The sequence below is a fragment of the Crocuta crocuta genome, unplaced genomic scaffold (genome assembly GCF_008692635.1).
Source record: "Crocuta crocuta isolate KB4526 unplaced genomic scaffold, BGI_CrCroc_1.0 scaffold31, whole genome shotgun sequence".
Lineage (NCBI taxonomy): Eukaryota > Metazoa > Chordata > Mammalia > Carnivora > Hyaenidae > Crocuta > Crocuta crocuta.
The window spans coordinates 5,193,955-5,209,073 of record NW_027528362.1 but is presented as its reverse complement, the minus strand read 5'-3'; the positions used below and the strand labels follow the sequence as shown (position 1 = coordinate 5,209,073).

The following is a 15,119-nucleotide window of genomic DNA, read 5'->3' as shown; positions in this document are numbered from 1 at the left end:
CCATCAACTAATTTCACTGAGGAGCCACGATTTTGGAATGCCTATGTTAAATCTTCTGGCTGATAGAATAATTGCCGTCAATGACTCAGTTCCCTCCTGTCCTGTTACCTTGCTGTGTGGAGGAGAAGGCAGAGCACAAATACGGGGCTTGACCATGTGACTCCTTTGGCCCAACAGTATGTGGACACAATGAGCAGGTGACTCAAAGCCATAAGGAGCACTGAGTGTTTCCTCTTACCCTCTGGTCCCAATGTGACCCACGATGACAGAAGAAAGCACAGCCCAACAGGGGGCTCAGCCTGCACCCTGGAATCCAGTCCTGCCCAGCTGAGTCATGGCCCAACTACACACACGGTTTTCCAAGAGTGGGAAGTAAAGGTTGTTTTTGGTGGGTTTTGGTAAGCCACTGAATTCTGGGGTAGTTTGTAATGCAGCAATTCTTTTTTTTTTTTTTTAATGTTTATTTATTTTGAGAGAGAGAGAGAGAGAGTGCCTAGTTCGGGGCTCAAACTCACAAACCGCGAGATCATGACCTGAGCCAAAGTCAAGAGCCAGACACTTAGCCAACTGAGCCACCCAGGCGCCTCTGCGGCAATTCTTGCAGCCATAACAATAAAGTCCTAGGAGAGAATATTATAGAAAATTTACTCCTGCCCTGGAAATTGCAGAAAAGGAATTTATTCTTGGGCATCTGTTACCTGGTGACACTGTGCTAAATGGGGTAAATCAACAGAAGAGTGACTGCACAGCTTTTGGTGTCAGATAAAATGTGATCTTATTTATCCATTCTATTTAATCTTTCTCTTTAGAATGGCAAGATGACACGCCCAGTAGGTTTACTGTGAGAATTTAACACAAGAGGCAACTCCTAATAAATACTAACTGTATCACCATTACCTTATTTCAATTCCATAATAACACTATGAGACATATCATTATAATTAAGCAGATGTTTTTTAAAGTATATCCCATATAGAGGTGCCTGGGTGGCTTGGTCAGTTGAGCATCTGACTCTTGATTTCGGCTCAGGCCATGATCTCACGGGTTCATGAGATCAAGCCCTGCATCCAGCTCTGCACGGATAGCATGGAGCCCACTTGGGACTCTGTTTCCCTACCCCCGTCTCTCCCTCTGTCTCTAACCTTCCCCCATACACATACATTCTCTCTCTCAAAATAAATAAATAAACACTTTTTAAAGTGGATCCCACAAAACGTCGCCCTTTTAGAAAGGAATTGTTTTCCATACCATCGCTCTTTCCTGCAAATAATCCCACGCACATCACTCACCAGCTGTTCTTCTAACTCACGCTAGGCGCTCTTACCAGGTTAACTAGTTCTCTTCCATGTAGAGGGCAGCAGGGACTGTTGTGGTTTTTCGATGTGACTATTATGATTTTTATATGGCTTTTGACATTTATTTTGTGGGCAAATTTCAAGATGTACACAGATATTCTTTTATTGTATTTTCACAGGCTGCGTGCCGACAGTTGGGAATTTAACAAATGCCAAGTCTACTTTATAGAATATTAATGCCTGTATTACAATACCACACAAGTATGGCATTGGGCACTCATTAAATATTAATTTATGAGAGTGAGAATTATAAAACTTCTCAGAAAGTAAAGCTTTCAAGGCAAGCCGAAGGCAACAGGCCTTCTCTCTGTAGTGGCCAATCATCAGTCATGAAAATCTTTCCACCCCTTTCCTGAACCAGCAGTCAGTGGGTTCAGCACCTGCTGCTTTCTGATGGCTCCAGTCTCCCACCTACCCACGTCCTGTCCTCTGCTAGTCACCTTTTCGGAGGTGTTTAATAAATGCTTGTTGAATTTAACCTAACCGAAGCTGAGAAAAAGCAAGTGACTCACACAAGGTCACACAGTAAGTAAGTAACAAGAGAGGAGAACCAACAGTTTGTTTTGCTTTTTAATTCCAATTCCCAGGCACCTTCCAGAGCAGCATGCGTCTACATTTCCATCCTATCCAAACCAGCTCACTGAGCTTTTCCAAAGGAAAGGTTACTAGCTTCACCAGAGGCTATATTAACAACAGATTAGTTCATTGCCACTCCCAACTCTTAAAATTCTACACCTGCATACTAGCAGGGGTGAAATATAGAAGGAATAGAATGTCAAGAATCCTAGGCAGTTTGCTGAGTGGCAATCCCCCCTCCAAAGAGTAAAGTACACCCTCATGAGGATCCAGTCAAAATTGTTTACCTTTCAATAGACACTTGTCTTCCCTCACTGTGCATTTCTGCTGATTCCCACTGCTTTGTTCTCAGAAAGGATATGTATATGCTAAAAATTACATGTATTTGAATTTTTGGATTTCTTTTTAAAAAATTTTTTTCACATTTTACATTTTTGAGAGACAGAGAGAGACAGAGCACAAGTGGGGGAGAAGCAGAGAAAGAGGGAGACACAGAATCCAGAGCGGGTGCCAGGCTCCAAGAGGTCAGCACAGAGCCCGACACGGGGCCCAAACTCATGAAACGTAGGTCATGACCTGAGTAGAAGTCAGACACTTACCTGACTTCACCACCCAGGTGCCCTTCGAATTTCTGGGTTTCAAATTATGAATAATTTTATAAGAGCAAAAGATAATCTCAAGTGTGATTTATTCTTAATAGTCAAAATAAAACTAGTTAATGTCCATGAAAGTAACAAATCTATATTCAACTCTCCTATCTATGTTTTCTTTCATTCTTACAGACCAGGAAAATCAAAGGTCATAGAAAAGCTTCTCTCATTGCTGATTGTGAACCTTTATTTTGATAAGAGTTGATGTTAAATGCAATCACTCTGAGAATATCAATTACAGCTGAGAGAAACGTTCTTTGTTGGTATGACACTTAGGTCAATGCTTTCTGCTACTAGACTTATTTTGATACTAAACGAATAAGGCGTTATTCTGCCCAGTATTGGAGCTTTTACACGCACTACCTCTGGCATAAGGCAGAAATGAGAATGAAAGTCTTCTCTTCCAAGAAAAAAAACAAACAGAAGATATATTTTAAATACAAAAATGAGATCCTTCAAAATAATGTTATTTCAGGACTTCGAGTTCATGAAAATATTTACCCTAAGTGCATGGTTTCAGAACAACTGTAGTATGTTCAAGAAGAAGCCACCAATTGATTGGGGGATGGGGGTTTCCTCAGGGTTCCTTAATATGATAGCAGGAAAACAATTTCGACTACTTCTTAAAAGTTATATGAGAATTGAATGAGTTCATATGTACGAAAACATTTTCCAGCAAAACATACTCAAATAGAAATAGATATTTTCCCATTAGTCTTTTTATTACTAACACAGCATTAATTTTAAGGCTCAACTCTATCCAAGCAGGCAATTGAAGTCTATCCAGGACACAGCTAGAAATCAAATATTTTTCTTCTCAAAACAAATGAATTATTTCATGTCAAGACAACTCTTGGAGCTTATATAACTAATGATGTGGACCAAGAAAGAAAAAAAAAAAAGTCCGTAACTTGCCTTTTGTATTTTGGAGAGGAAAAGGCTTAAGTGGCCAAGTCATTTTGTTTAGAAAAATAACTAGTTTTGTCTAAGTGTTTTGCACAGCAGAAAATGATAGCTTTGAAAGAGCAGTAATGGCCAATTAGGAAATACATTTACCATGTTTTGATTTTCGGATTTTGCCTCCTTACTCTCTCCCATTGACTAAATCACGAATTTACTGTTAAGGTCCTGCCATAAGAGAAGTTTCTAAGCAATATCAAAACTCACTGACCTCTTTAAAAAACACAAAAAACTTTTCTTGGCCTGCCTTCCTCAGGGAGTATCCAGATAAAATAGTAAAACAGAAACCTAGAGTGGGTTACTATTCACTTGGAATAATTTGATTCTTCAACTGGTGACTACAATTAGAAGGCGAGGGCTCTTGGCAGAGAAACTAGTCTTCTGGCATAAGTCAGCACTGTGGTGACTCAAGGTCAAGCCAATGAGCATCCTTCTAAAGGTCTTATTTCTCTTTTCCCTTTATAAAGCTATCATTCTTCCACCCAGCCTTAAGCAAGATGATTTAGAGCAGACAGAAGAATGAGTTCTATTACAAAATATAGTTTCTTATTTGCCAGGAAATGTGATCCTTGAAAAGACAAAGCACTCTTTTCCAAAGAAAATGAGATTTGCAACCACCTTGCAGCTCTCTGTCCTTATCAATTTAAAATGGAAAATGGCTTGAGAATGTACCCATGGGGGGGGCCTAAAAATGCCCCGGTAAATCCTTCTGGTACTCTCAGTCCCTGCTGTATGGTATTTCTCCCCTTCAGATGTGACTCTTGACCTTGAATCCAACACCAGGCTTAGAATCTAAATCTCCCTAAGGACACAGGCTTCGGATCTCCTATTTCCACCTGATCTGAAGTTTCCCTCTGCCAAGATGAGCAATGTGTGAAGACGCTTACATGAACAGCTCTGTGGGCTGACCACTCCCTTATGCAAGCCTCAGGACTCAGTCATCTGGTGGAAATGTCTACGTGTCCATGCAAGAGTAAGCTGTGTACACATATGTGTACAAATGTGTGTGCACAATTTTAAGCTGGAGTTTGAATATACTGCTGAAGGTTCTCCTATATCAAAATATAAAACAATAACAAAAACTGGAAGCAACCAGAATGTTCACTAATAGGCAAATCGTTTATTAATAAAGCTAGGATATCATACACCTATTAAACATCTTTCTTTTATTATTTGAGGCGGGGGGAAGAGGGGCAGAGAGAGAGGGAGAGAGAGAATCCCAAGCAGGCTCCATACTCAGCTCACAGCCCATCATGGGGCTTGATCCCCTGTACCATGAGATTATGACCTAAGCTGAAATCAAGAGTCAGACGCTTAACCCACCGAGCCACCCAGGCTCCCTGGGCACTGCAACTCTCAACTACATATACTGTTAAGCTAGAATTAGACTTGTGATATATTCTTAAGGGAAAAAAAAAACAAGAGAGAGGGAGAGAAACAGACCTCTAAATGCGTATGCACATTTATAACATGGGTGTGTATATAACCATGTGAAAATAGGTAAGTATATGCCCGAAATTTAATATTGATGTATGCCAGAGGTTATGCTGAAGAATAAAGAGGAGTCACAGCACACACATATTTAACTTACCTGACATCAGTTATGTATGTTTTGGCATTGAAGGTAAATACTTGGCAATAAAAGAAGGTGAAATAATAATTTAAATAGTGTAGAGATTCTCTTATTCCATTCACGGAGTGGAGGCTCCAAGTGGGGGCAGAGGAGGCATGTGAAAGAGATGGTACTTCTGTGGGCTGATGTCCTTGGTATATGTCTCCTTATCATGAGCATCCCACCCAGCTGAGGGTCCCCAAATGAACAATCCAGCTAATACCCCTCTGATATCCAGCCAAAAACCAGAAATAAACACAGAAACAGCCATGGAGTAAACTCATTTACTAGTGTTTACTGTGCTAGATTGAGAGATGGTGTCATCAACTTAAACACAGAGCTTTCCTTGGAGATTTGTCAGGGGAATGTTTAAACTTCAAATGTCTGATTTTGTGCTGATGTAGAATCTGATCTCTGCATAGAATGCAATCCCACCACACTATTTGTATCCATGCATTTATGTATTGTTTGACTTTTTGTAACAGACGTGTGTTATGTTTTCATCAACTGTTAATACACAGATAAATAGACAGAAAACTTAAAAAATATTTAAATACAGAAACAATGCCTGTATTCTCTCTGGTTATTTAATTCCAGGTAACCAGACTTTGAAAAAATTACATCTTCACATAGAAATAATAACCCCATAAAAATAGCTAGGCAAAAAAGCAGTATGTGTTGAATATATCAACAGGTACAGGGAATATACATTCATAACTGGCCACTCAATTACTAGTAAATACACTTAAAGCAAAGACATATTCCCTTTTGCCTTAGCATAATCTGCTTAGAGATTCTAGGTTTAATAATGATAATATGGCACCCATTTAGAAGGACAATTACATCAGCTATTTTATTAGATGCTTTATGTATATTTTCTCACTTACATTTTGCCATAAGTCTCTGCAGAGAGTTAATGATATCCCATTTCAGAGACGAGCAAACTGAGTCTTATAGAATTTCCTCAAACTGCTGGGATCCACACATCAGGCAAACTGGGGTGGAAACCAGCCCTACCCATGTCATGAGTGCAAGCTCTCAACCACTATGCAAATACTGCCTTTGCCCTGTTTTAATAGATTTCAACTTTTTGAATAAAACCGTTGTTTCTGATAGCGTTATATTTTTTAGCTTCCAGAAAGCCCCAAAATGACAGGCGCTGAAACAAACGTTTATTATTTTTATGTGCAAAAGCAGCCCAGAAGCAGGCAGTCCAGGACTAGTATGGTAGCTCCACGCTGTCTTTAAAAGGCCGGACTCAAGTTTTGGGGGTGGGCTATCCGTATAGGTGGCCGCCATATTCATCTCTCGATCCAAAGAGGCTACTAAAAGGAACGGTAGTGGGGCAAAACAAACACCTCCCTGCATGTTGGCTCCCTTTGGGATCCCCCACAACACCTCTGCTTACATCTCTTCAGCCAGAATTCCATCACACGTCCACACTTAGCTCTCAGAAAGAGGATTCATTGAGAAAGTGGGAGTTTTAAGAACTAGGGTATTGGGGGCGCCTGGGTGGCTTAGTAGGTTAAGCGTCTGACTTTCGCTTAGGTCATGATCTCGTGGCTCGTGGGTTCGAGCCCCACGTAGGGCTCTGTGCCGACTGCCAGCTCAGAGCCGGAGCCTGTTTCAGAGTCTGTGACTCCCTCTCTCTCTGACCCTCCCCCGCTCACGCTGTCTCTCTCTCTCTCTCCTAGAAATAAATAAAACATTTTTAAAAATTAAAAAAAAAAAGAACTAGGGTAATTACTATTCAATCTTAAGTTGTTTACGTTCCTCTGATTCAACAAACCTATCTCCAGTGTGTCCCGAACATTCAGTGAGGTTTACTAAATACTCAAAAACTCTGTGAAAGTAAGATGTTTTGACTTTGTTTTGTATTGTGTTGCTTCCCCCATTTTTTGTAAGAGCAAGGAGTGGGTTCTAGGTTCAACACACCTGAGATCAGTGCTTCAGAGATGAAGGAACAACCTGGAAACACAGAAAGCTCGGTGGAGGTAAGACTCCGAAGCAGTAAGGCACTGAGTGTAAACTCTGCAAATTTGCATAAATCTTAGGGTTTCCAGTAAAGAAAATGATGAAAAATTCCAGATTCAAAGACTAATCACACACTAGTTAGGGCATGGCTCTAGAAACATAAACCAGGGTGAAGATTTCAGGGATGGGAAGGCAAAAGTCAAGCTCCTGAGACAAAGACAGAAACTAGGGTCAAAAACATAGACATCCAGCAAGCTGGAATGTGACCCAGTAAGTGTCCGGCTGGAGATGGCCAGGGCTGAGAGCTCACCTAGCCCTGACACGATGGAGAGGACATGCTGTCTGAACTGGGATAGTTCTCAAAACTCACTGAAAGTCAAAGGAGGAAAGACGAACATACACTTAAATCCAGAGGAAGATAAAACGTGGAAGGAAAATCACTTCTTTGGGAGTCAACATCATAAGACTGAGTATCAAGCTGGGGTAGAAGAAGAGGGGCATCCGACATGAGGAAGCGTCCTAACTCCAGTGACTCACTAATCACTCTTGCATGTGGGTGTTATTATTATCCCCATTGATAATATTATTGTCCCTGTTTCTAGATAAGGAAACAGAAGTTGCAAACATTTGAGTAACTTGCCCCAGAGTTGGCAAGTGATAATGTCAGGCATCGAGCGTAGGTAACTGCTAGGCTATAAGTCACTTTTTTAATAATTTTTTTATGTCTTTATTTTGAGAGACAGAGACAGAGAGCAAGCAGGGGAGGGGCAGAGAGAGAGGGAGACACAGGATCCGAAGCAGGCTCCAGGCTCTGAGCTGTCAGCAGAAAGCCTGATGTGGGGCTCAAACCCATAGCCTGTGAGATCATGACCTGAGCCAAAGTTGGACGCTTAACCGACTGAGCCACCCAGGCGCCCCTATAAGTCACTTTTTATGATCTGGACCAGAAGCCCAGTGTTTCTTTCTTTTTTTTTTTTTTTTTTAATGTTTTATATTTATTTCTGGAGAGAGCGAGAGAGACAGCGTGAGCAGAGGAGGGTCAGAGAGAGGGGGAGATACAGAATCTGAAACAGGCTCCAGGCTCTGAGCTGGCTGTCAGCACAGAGCCTGACGCGGGGCTCGAACCCATGAACCGTGAGATTATGACCTAAGCCGAAGTCGGACGCTTAACCGACTAAGCCCCCAGCTGACAGCCAGCAAAGAAACGCGACCTCAGTCCTACACTCATGTAAAACTGAACTCTTTCAACGTCGAATGATCAAAAAATGGATTCTCTCTAAGAGTCTCCAGAAGGTAACAGACTTGCCAACAGCTTAGCCCTGGAGACCCTGTCGGACTTCTGACATACAAAACTATGAGAAAATACATTTGTGTTGTTTAAGCCACAAGGTTTGTGGTAACTTGTTATAAGGGCAACAGAAAACGAATACAATGGCAGGAAATGGAATTGAGGAAAACATCTTACTTCGTAACTCCTCATAACTCTGAGGACAAAGAACACTATTCAAGATCTCTGCTGCTATGGAATTAATCACCCACGTCCAAACCCTGAGCGTCAGGAATCACAAGGTCAGATTCAACAATCTATGTCTGAGGCCCAGAGAGCTGAGAAGCTTTGGGAGGTTATGATACTAAAAGACATGGGCTGTCCATTTTGCCTCATGTCTCAAATATATGGGAGACTTCTGAGAACCGTATGAAGGAGGTTTTTACTTTGCAAATTTAAAATTTGTAACATAAATAAACTTGCTCCTGTATGTCCCTTTCTCCTTCTGAGGGAAGTTCTACTTGAAAAATAACCATGGAACTTCTCACATTGACACTACTTGACCTAAACACCATCATGCCATAAATACACTCTTCTAGATTATCAAGGTGTGAGATGACCCAGTCCGAGGACAACGTATTTCAGTCTCTACCATAAAACTGCAGAGTACTCTCCAAATAAAGCAGTACAGATGGGAGAAAGTGAAGATGAAAATCTTTATTATTTATGGGTCTCTTGAGGCAAGACAGGATGCACTTATCCAAAATGGATGAACCTAAGAGAGTAGAACTCAAAAAAACCAAGAGGTTTGCATGAAGCAGGTAAGCTAGTGTTGGGGAACTCCTGACTGTAAATTTCCAAAACTAAGGACATGTTAAGATACCATGATGAAAACACGTAAAAGGAGGCGATGTGGAAAGTAGGGTCTGTCTTTTCAACACAATCGTTTACTCGATGGGGTGGTAAAGAATAAGCAATACTCTCATGAGCTTGGTGCCCTGTGCAGGGGCGCAAAGGGGGTATAAAGAAGCAGCCATGATGGCAAATACCAAGGTGGAGGGGGCTGGACAGAGCTAAAGGGCAAGGAAGGAGTTAGAATATGGTTTGAAGGAAGAGAAGGTAGAAAGTGGAAAATGACTAAGAAAAGAAAAACCAAAGAGTAATTCCACAAAAGAGGCTTGGGAGGGAATTACTCAACTATCCAAGAATAACAAAACTGTGAGGGAAAGCAGATCAAAGAGTCCTAAGACAGACTCTAAAGAGCCAGGAAGCCCAGTTCCCATGAATAATCATATACAATTTGGGACGCTTGGGTGGCTCGGTCAGTTGAGCATCTGACTCTTGATTTCAGCTCAGGTCATGATCTCACGGCTCCTGAGTTCGAGGCCCATATTGGGCTCTGCATTGACAGTGCAAAGCCTGCTTGAGATGCTCATTCTTTCTCTCTCTGTCTCTCTCCCAAAATAAATAAGTCAACTTTAAAAAAATTCTCATACTGGGGCGTCTGGGTGGCTTAGTCGGTTAAGCGTCCGACTTTCGCTTAGGTCATGATCTCGCAATTCGTGGGTTCGAGCCCCGCGGCGGGCTCTGTGCTGACTGCCAGCTCAGAGCCTGGAGCCTATTTCAGAGTCTGTGACTCCCTCTCTCTCTGACCCTCCCCTGCTCATGCTGTCTCTCTCTCTCTCTCTCCTAAAAATGAGTAAAAATATTAAAAAAAAAATTCTCATACTATTTATTTAGCAGTGTAAAAGAAATACCTGCAAAGAAAAAACTGCTACTAATTATATATTAGAGATGTTTCTGTGTATTTTAATTACTTTTATATTAGGTTTATATACTTAAATCAATGTTTATAAGAATGTTTTATACATAGTATGAATTACTGTATAAATGCATAATTATGTGGGTATTAAATATATTTATACATAAATATAAAATTTATTCTGAATAACACAATACAAGATGCAAGGTTCTTTACATCCACAAAGATGTTCCAAAAAAAGAATCTAAGTTTCAGAGAAATCCGATGAATGGCTCAAGATTAAGGATACTAACAATTTAACCCAAGTTAACAATTCAGACATGATCCATCCAGCCCCAGATGCACCACCAATAAAGTCCAGACTTATTCTGCTAGCTATAATTCTTCATTTTTACAGCAATTTCAGATTTCAAATAAATATTTTTTCTCTAATAAAGACGTCTAGGCATTGATTAGAAGTCATCTAGTTCTTTTTCCTGACCCTTATTCCATCAATTCTATCACACTCCAAGTCACTGCTCTATCATCTTACTCATCCTTGGGTACGAAAGCATGTTGACTGTACCTTCAACGGTCTTTAAAGTTCATCATAGTTCTTATGCTCACTCCCTTGGACTATACTTTAAATAGTATCTAAACGGAGTTCCTCTCCATCAAGTATCTACTAGAACTTGCCATGTCCTCAGACATTCTGTTATTTTTCATGGGTCAGAGTACTAACCATCGTTCCCATGTTCAAACCACATCATGGCTCCTACATGCTGCTTAATTAAGCACAGACTTCACATTCAGGTTCAGAGCTCTCAACAGCATGTCCTAGTGTAATTCAAAATATCTTCCTGTAGTTTCCCCACAGCCCTACGATCCAGCCAAGCCAAACCTAGAATACCTCACTAGTTCCCAAACACACCCACATGCTTTTCTGCCTCTAACCCACAGCTTGAATTTTTCTTCCCTGAGAACTTTAATAGACCACCTTTTGGACTAAAAACCTCTCCATGCACAAAGATTTATGTCAAAAGCTACCTCTTTCTCAACTGTTTTCACCACGATATTTAATTCCTGTCTCAATGGAATTCTCACAGAAATTTATAGAAAGTATATTCTGCACTGCATTATAGGTGTTTGATGTTTCTTATCTCATATTTTCCACATTTTTTTAAATTTTTTGCTACTATGATAATGCTGTTCTAAGCATTTGTGTGAATTTTTTTTTTAATGGTTACTCATTTTTGAGAGAGAGAGACACAGTGTGAGTGGGTAAGGGGCAGAGAGAGAGGGAGACACAGAATCTGAAGCAGGCTCCAGGCTCTGAGCCGTCAGCACAGAGCCCGACGCAAGGCTCGAACTCACAGACTGCAAGTTCATGACCTGAACCAAAGTCAGACACTTAACCAACTGAGCCACCCAGGTGCCCCTATTTTCCACATCTTTGTACCCTCTTCAATAGCAGAAGATCTAGGAACTATACAGCACTTTATAAGTATTTGCTAAATTCAACTCAATTAGTTCTTCCTAGTTACTAAAATTGAAACTCATTTAGGGGCGCCTGAGTGGCTTAGTCGGTTAAGCGTCCGACTTTCACTTAGGTCANTCTCTCTCTCTCTCTCTCTCCTAGAAATAAATAAAAATTTAAAAAAAAATAAAAAATAAATAAATAAAATAAAATTGAAACTCATTTAAGTGATACATTTCAAAAGTGATTAGAAAAGATAAAAAAAACAATATTTTAGGGACGTCGGGGTGGCTCAGTTGGTTAAGTTTCCAACTCCTGATTTCAGCTCAGGTCATGATCTCACAGTTCCTGAGATCAAGCTCCATAGTGACAGCACAGAGCCTGCTTGGGATTCTCTCTTTCCCTCTCTCTTTGCCCCTCCCATGCTCTCTCTCTCTCTCTCTCCCTTCTCTCTTACTCAAAATAAATAAATAAACTTAAAAAGCCACAATATTTTATTTAAGTGTAATCATACCTGTTCAAGGAGTCATTCAGAGATGCTTCCAAATACTAGCTGAAAGTTTGTTTTTATATAACCAGACATTTTACCCTTCTCAAAGAAATAGCCCACCCAAATTAGTTTTCTTCTCATTTGACTGTGACACGCACAGGAACACTTTCTGAGCCAGACCTTTACACTACAGAAGTCCAAGGAAGATTCATGTACCAAGAACAAGTTGGAAACTGGAAGAAATAAACCACTTATGACAGTTTACACGTAATCACTTTCAACCAGGCTCAAACTAAAATAAGTATCTTTCTTATGATTCACAGTATAAAAATCCCAAGGGACTTAAATTTCAAAGGGCATGGTGTATCTAATACAGCTGCTCTGAGGCTGGGCCAAAATAGCTATCCTTGCTTGACCTTTTGAGCTTTGGATCAATAACAGGCCCAGGCTACATTACAAAAACCAAATTGCTCTCACTGCATCAAACGTCCAACAAATATAAAGCCAGGCTATCTATCTACCTATTCATCTATCTATCCATACCAGCTCACATTTTGTGCGTCACTATAATAACATTATAGGCATCCACACACATTTATATGTACTAAGCACATTGTGTAAAACACTGTTCTAAGTGTTTTACATGTGTTAACGCTCACAACAATCCTATAAAATAGGTAATGTTATCATTCCCATTTTACAGATGAAAAAAATCAAGGCTCCGAAAGTTTAAGGAACTGCCCAAGTTCATACAGCTATTAAGTGGTGGGGTTGGGATTAGACTCCTGAACTATTTCCCCCAGATCCCAGAGTATTAAGGGCTCTATGATACGCTATCAGAGCAGGATTTTATTTTCTTCAAAGGGGTTGGGGGGGAGGGGGTCTCTGAAACCTACTCTATTTTTGGGAAAGCACCATAGAGGTAAAGGCCCAGGTGCACATAAAAACATAAAAGACAACTTGCTACGTTTCTTCCTTCATAGCTACAATATAGGAACTTGTTCTTGAAGACGGAATTGAGAAGCTCAATGTGAATCACAGAATAAGGATGTAAGCTGGTGAGCACCTCAAAGGTGCTGTGTGTAAAGATCTCAGTGGCCTGGCAAATGCATTCAGAGCATCTGTGGGCGCAGATTCTCACCAGGCCCGGGAGAGCAGGTCTCGATGGGGATCAGTCACAAAGGTGAGAATGGAAAACAAACACCGTTATCTCATTCACCCTTGAAATAAAGAGAAACATTTTGCCGTCTATGGGAATGCATGCATATGCAGACAAACCATGCATCACTCAGTGCTGCATTTCGTATCAGGGAGGAAAAAATGCAGTGAGATGTTATAAGTGAACCACAAATCCCTTTCCACGGGAGATAAACAAGAACACTATAAACCCACTGCATTCCCACTGCATAGTTTTGCATGAAGGAAGGAGATAAGCTTCTTCAATAGGGAAGTTTTATCTGATGGCACCTATAACTAGTTTCACCCGTTCAAGACCACATCTTTTTTCATACGTTTCCAATGAAAGAATGATTTAAAAATGTCCTGAAAAAACTGTGGTCAGAACTCATGATATCGAAGAGAACCTGCCAGAGGCAACACAAGCCAGAGAAGCCAGGTAACAGTGGAATTTGGAACGAAATATTAGACAACACTTAGCTTTCATTCCAAAGGGCTGTCCTTAATAAGACTGTAGCTCGTGGGACTGACGGAGTTAGAGTAACGAGCTGTGGCTTTCAGTACTTTTAAAAAAAATTTTTTTAGTGTTTTATTTATTTCTGAGAGAGAGAGAGAGAGAGCAAGCAGGGGAGGGTCAGAGAGAGAGGGAGACACAGAATCCAAAGCAGGCTCCAGGCTCTGAGCTGTCAGCACAGAGCCCGACATGGGGCTCAAACCCATGAACCGTGAGATCATTACCTGGGACAAAGTCAGACGCCCAACCGACTGAGCCACCCAGGCGCCCCTGTGGCTTTCAGTACTTTTGAAGGGCTGAGCCACAGCCTTCACAGGGTAAACAAAGCCACATAGAAGCACCTGTCCCCTCCAAATGACTTAAGTGACTACTTTTCCACTGGGTGTCTTCTCACCATGAACTTCTGGGCCCAGGTGCCAAGAAAAAACCCATTTTGCTATAAACTCATTCTTCACCTCTGTTAGTGTTGGACTCTTCACTACACTGTGGGTACAATAGGTTGTGATTTTTTGTCGCCCACAAACTTGCCAACCCCTGGTTAGACTCCATTGTGTGTGGTCCTTTTACTAACAGAGGAGCCTGGGTATCATTCACAGCCACCCAACAGAGTTCTGATCCTAAGTAAATGAACGGCCCTAAGTAAATGCGAAAGCGGTACAGGCTGCGGGTGTTCTCGATGCAGAGACAGCTTGATCCATTCCAAGATCACAACCTGAACCACTCCTTAAAAATGTACAAGAGAAATGAATTTATTTTGACTCCACCCCTCACAAAACACCAAGCTTCACTGCGGCTGAAAACTCCAAGCGGCTAAAACAATACAAAAGCAATCGCTTCTAAGTAGATTAGGAGATTAGATTAGATTAGATTATTTTTTCCCTTGATACGGTCTTCTATCTGTGAACTAGACCCTAAGGGGAAGAAGGCGAATCAGAGTTCAAAGTCACGACCTACCCCGCTGGATTTCAGGGAAGTAATATTCCCTCCTGCGTTTCCTTGGTAAAAATAAACTACTGGTTTCTGTTCTGCAAATACGATTAACATTCACGATTGGGGCAGAGCAGCCCACCAACCTAACTCCGTGGGAGAGGCAGTTGGGGGACTGAGTGTGCAAAAAGGAGCGAAAATAGAGGCAAGCGAGAGGCACAATCAAGGGAGCGAATGTCACCAAGACTAGTTGTACTTAAGTTTGGACCCTGCGGCGAGGAGCGCAGGGAGACACGTGATTCCAGGGAGGAGGCGCGGGAGGGGGACCGCGGGGAAGCCAGTCACCTGGAGGTGGGCGGTGCCAGGGAGCTCCCTGCCCCTCCCCCCCCCCCCCCCCCCC

General features: G+C 41.4%; 1 protein-coding gene across 2 annotated transcripts in view; it reads right to left on the bottom strand.

The window, feature by feature from the left end:
* Positions 1 to 15,119, bottom strand: part of ITGBL1 (integrin subunit beta like 1) — a 208,013-nt gene that overhangs the window by 191,159 nt on the left and 1,735 nt on the right. The gene's annotated exons all lie outside the window — the stretch shown is intronic.